Source organism: Penaeus chinensis, chromosome 21, assembly GCF_019202785.1.
Source record: "Penaeus chinensis breed Huanghai No. 1 chromosome 21, ASM1920278v2, whole genome shotgun sequence".
Classification (NCBI taxonomy): domain Eukaryota; kingdom Metazoa; phylum Arthropoda; class Malacostraca; order Decapoda; family Penaeidae; genus Penaeus; species Penaeus chinensis.
The window spans coordinates 26,718,773-26,723,772 of record NC_061839.1 but is presented as its reverse complement, the minus strand read 5'-3'; the positions used below and the strand labels follow the sequence as shown (position 1 = coordinate 26,723,772).

Here is a 5,000-nt window from a genome sequence, read left to right as displayed (position 1 = left end):
TATATATCTATATCTATATTTATATATCTTTAAGTGTATCTATCTACCCATCTGTCTATCTATCAGTCTATATATCTATCTCTCCGTCTATCTATCTATGAATCTATCTATCTATCTATCTATCAGTCTATCGGTTTATCTATCAAAAAAAAAATATATATATAAAAGAAACTATGTTTTATGTGTTAAGAGTAATGAACCGGCATTCCCATTCTAACGGCACGCAAACACTCCAACCCATCGCCAAAACGCCGTAGATACATAATCATTCATATGTGTGTATGCAAGAATGAATAATTATAATTATTATAGAAATGATTTTTTTCTTTTAAGTAGATGGCGAGAGGTGTTAGATAACGTAGGTGTAATTGCTATCACGTGTCCGTTCCCAATTAATATATTCATTAATTTGTTACAATGTTGAAGATCATAGTTCCAATGACATTGAAAATGACACTCTGCAACGGACCCTGCAACGTGACATCGCGAGGAGCCATTCCTTCCGTTGCAGTGACGGAGGGCGGGGCGTTGTGGCGGCTGTGAAAGTGAGAGGAAAGAACGAGAAAGAAAGAAAGAGAAAGAGAAACCGAATTTTTTTTCTCTCTTTCTACTGGCTACCATTTTAGCTGTTTTACTTTATTATTATTGTTTTGTTTTTATACCTTTCTTTATCTACCAATCTCTATCATTATCTTTTTTTTATCTCTATCTCTATTTATCTATCTGCTTGTCTATCACTCTTCCTCTACCTATCTATACCCCCATCTATTTTTACCTATTTCTGCTTCCCTCTTTCGATTCGCTTGCTTCTGTCTCTGTCTTTCTATATCTGTCTCCCTCTAACTCTCTCTAGTTTTCTTCCTCTCGCTTTCACAAGCACTCATAAACCAGAGTGAAGATGGAGTTTTGCCTATATTTTTTCTGTCATTTGATTCCGATGCGCATTAATCATCTGATGAAAAGATGGATCACTCTGTTATTATTTCCCCAGGCTACGTACATGTATATGCAAATATACATACGTAAGCAAATTCCACATGGATGGACGCGTGCATTCGCAGTCACTAAGACATGTACCTTTATTGAAGCAAACACCTAGTCACGCTTACACACACCAACAAATAAACTGTCTGGTCTTGTAAGAATGGTCTGTTTAACATAGTATGCTTGCGCGGGCAGTGTAAATATTTTTGCATGGGTTAGTGTGTACGGTATCTTTGCAACATTGTAAGTGAATGACCGTGTTTGCCTGCATGCGCGTTTGCGTGTGAGTGTGTTTCTGATGCAGTGTATGACTGGATATGGAATATTCTTGCGGTATTTTAATTCATTTTACACTGAGCGGGATGCTCCCAGTTAATTAGATGCAAGCAAAGAGAGTCTGCAGGTTTTCACGAGTATAAAATCATTTTTTAGGGTGACATTACAAGGAAGTAAGGTGTTCAAAACTTTTTAACAACCTCGTTATAAGCAATATATGAATGTGTAAATTTTAAAAAATACAGAAAATATAACAATATGATATTTGAGAACCATATCACTAGCTCCTTCTGTGAAAGCATTACAATCTTAATATAATTCCTTTGTAGAAAATCTTAAGGCGTTGGAAAATCAGATTTTATTTTTAGGGTTAATGGCCGGTGATTTAGTCTAATGCTGTCCATTAGTTTCAGGGGCGCGCCTACCATGGGCGGGGTCAGCTGATGTCCGCACCTACAACGCATCCCGACGAAGATCCCTTCGGAGCGTGAAGAAAACCCAGTTAAAAAGGTTCTTCTCCTCGGTGTTCAGAAATGCCCCACGGGACACATGGAGAGCCAAATGCAGCAAGTCATTTCCAGCAAAATATATCAAAAGTCGTGTTAGGCTTCCCAGTCAAATAGGAATATTTGAAGACTGAGAGGGAGCCATGTGCCCCCCCCCCCTCCGTAGTGTCTGGGGAGCGCAGGGGAAGGGGGGTGAACACTCGGAAGTTTATATTCTCAACTTAATGACAGTATAAACAAGTTTGTAAACAGTGGCAATCGATGCGCGTGTGCCAGGAAATGCCGGGAGGTGAGAAAGACGATAATGGTCTCTTTTACTGGCGGAGGAAAGCGACAGCCACGTTGGAAGCCCACACACACACAAGCAGACATACGTATGCATTCAAGCACACGCAATCACGCATGCACACACACACACACACATACACACACACACACACACACACACACACACACACACACACACACACACACACACACACATACACACACACGCACAAACACGCACAAACACGCACACACACACACACACACACACACACACACACACACACACACACACACACACACACACACACACACGCATAAACAAACGCGTAAACACACTTGGCACTCGTTCAGGTCTAAATACTGGACTTCGGGTCACATTGGCACAATTTTATTAAGAGACTTTCTCTCTTTCCTAACATCTCCCGTGTGGTCTAGTGGCTAGGATACGCGGCTCTCACCCGCGAGGCCCGGGTTCGATTCCCGGCACGGGAAAGTTTTCTTGGACCTGCTTATAATACGGCGTACAGCTCCTCAGCTCCATGGGTTCTGCAAACATTTGTCCTGTAATTTAAACTTTTCTTTCGGTGTGAATACCTTTGTGAGCATTTTTTTGAGATGAAAAACGCAAAAGAAATTGAGATCTTTTAAAAACATAAAAAGGCTACTAATGCAGTAAGAACCTAAAGATGTTTACAGAAAAGGAAATGTTGTAGACGACAAGATTTTTTCACACTTTTGATTGTAATTCGTCTGCTCGGAATGATATTTTTATTATAAGTAAGAATATTACTATTATCTGATTATCATCATTACGATGATTCATAACTTAATCATTAATATTATATTATGACTCCTGCTATCATTGTTATGATTATGAACTGTTGTTATTACGATTACCGTAATCAACATTATCACCATTATTATCATTACTGTTATCATCATTATTTTTATTTTTGCTATCATTACCGTTATCATTATCACTGTTATTATTATTGTTATTATTATTATTATTTTATTACTATTATTATTATTTGTAATAATATTGTTATTATCATTATTATTATTATTATTATTAATAGTAGTAGCAGTAGTAGTAGTAGTATTGCTATTATCATTATTATCATAATTATTATTGTTATTATTAATATTATTGATGTTATTATTGTTGTTATTATTAGTAGTGAATTGTGTTGTTATTGTTATTATCGTTATTATTATTATTATTACTATTATTATTATTATAATCATTATTATTATCGTTATTATTATTAATATTTTCATTATTATTATTATTATTATTTTCATTATTATTATCATTATTATTGTTATCAATATCATCATCGTAATCATTATGGTCATCATTATCATTATTATCATTATCATTATTACCATTATTATTATTATTATCATCATTATTATTATCATCATCATTATTATCATAATTATAATTATTATCATCATTGTAATTATTATCATCATTATAAATATCAATATCATAATTATTATCACAATCATTATTGTTATTAATATCATTCTTCTTCTCCTTCTTTATCATCATCATCAACGTTGTCCTTTTCATGGTCATATTATTATTATTATTATTAATGTTATTATTATTATCATTATTATTATTATTATTATCATCATGATTATCATAATTGTTATGGTCATTACTATTCGTGTCATTATCAATGTCATTATCATTATTATCGGTATCATTATTACTATCACTATCATTACCATTATCATCAATATTACCACTCTCTCACTTCGAGAGTCGGTACAGGCAATACTGTTCTGTTCTCTCGCTGCTTCCAGTATTGGGCTGAACTCGCCGCTGGGGCCTGCAGGGAATGTCACTGGTTGCTTCACTTTGTCTTGGCACGAGTGAGAACCGGTTCAAAGATGTGTATGTCTTGATTAGAGGTGGAGCGCCAGTGGTTTCATACCGTCATAAACTCTTGGGAAACCATCACACCGTAATGAGGAAGTCGCTTAACCGTTTTGCCTGACCACCAACCACCCAGCGCCCCGCCAGGTGTGCCGGCCGGCTCTGGTAGGCGGTCGCTTGACGTCCTTGTCACATGACCCGTCCGCCGCAGCTGTCTGGGCATGGTCATGGACTCAGTGCGCATTGAGGGCGTGGAGGATGGCTACCCGGGGACTTTTCCTTCCTAGGCTTCCCGGAGTGAACGGGGAAGGTTTTCAGGTCTCTGTAAAATCCAAGAATGGAGGGGCAGATTGCCTTGTAAACTTCGACTATATTGATGATGGAAGAATCTCGGTCATTTAGATTGGCAAAGGTGGATGAAGCAAGTCGAATCTACGTTTAAATACTTATAAATATATCTTTATCTATATGTACACACGCACACATATACATACACACACAAACACACACACACAGATATGTATATCTATTATCTATGTATGTGTGTGTATGTGTGTGTGTATACCCAGACTCACAATTCGTGACACGAAACGAATGATCATTGTGACAGTGCACCATGCTAGACGATCTGGTTGACAGTAAAAATATCAATTTTGCATCAACAACAGCAGAGGCGCCCCCAAATGACAAAAATCCATCTGTCAAAAAGCAAGGAATCTTGACCCCTTTCACACAAAGTCTTTTTTTTCACCAAAAACGAAAAGTGAGGCAACCCACGCACACGCAGTGCCAGCCGATCCCGCGTCCGGTGACTTACCGTGCTTCAAAGGAGTCGTAAAGTGAGGCAACCCACGCACACGCAGTGCCAGCCGATCCCGCGTCCGGTGACTTACCGTGCTTCAAAGGAGTCGATGTTTTAATGGAAATGTTTATGAAACAACAGACAACCCTCAACAGCCTCTTTGGGAACGAGGAAGGTCTGCCGTGGCGTCACCAGCACGGAAGTCCGGTCGGTGTCTGACACATCCAGTCTCCCCCCCCCCCCCTTCCCAACCAGATTCCTCCCCACAATG

The 5,000-nt window shown here is 38.1% G+C and overlaps 1 non-coding gene across 1 annotated transcript; it reads left to right on the top strand.

The window, feature by feature from the left end:
- The first annotated feature begins 2,456 nt into the window (after window positions 1–2,456).
- Trnae-cuc lies at window positions 2,457–2,528 on the top strand. Its single transcript has one exon. It is a non-coding gene; the product is annotated as a tRNA-Glu (tRNA).
- The last annotated feature ends 2,472 nt before the right edge of the window (window positions 2,529–5,000 follow it).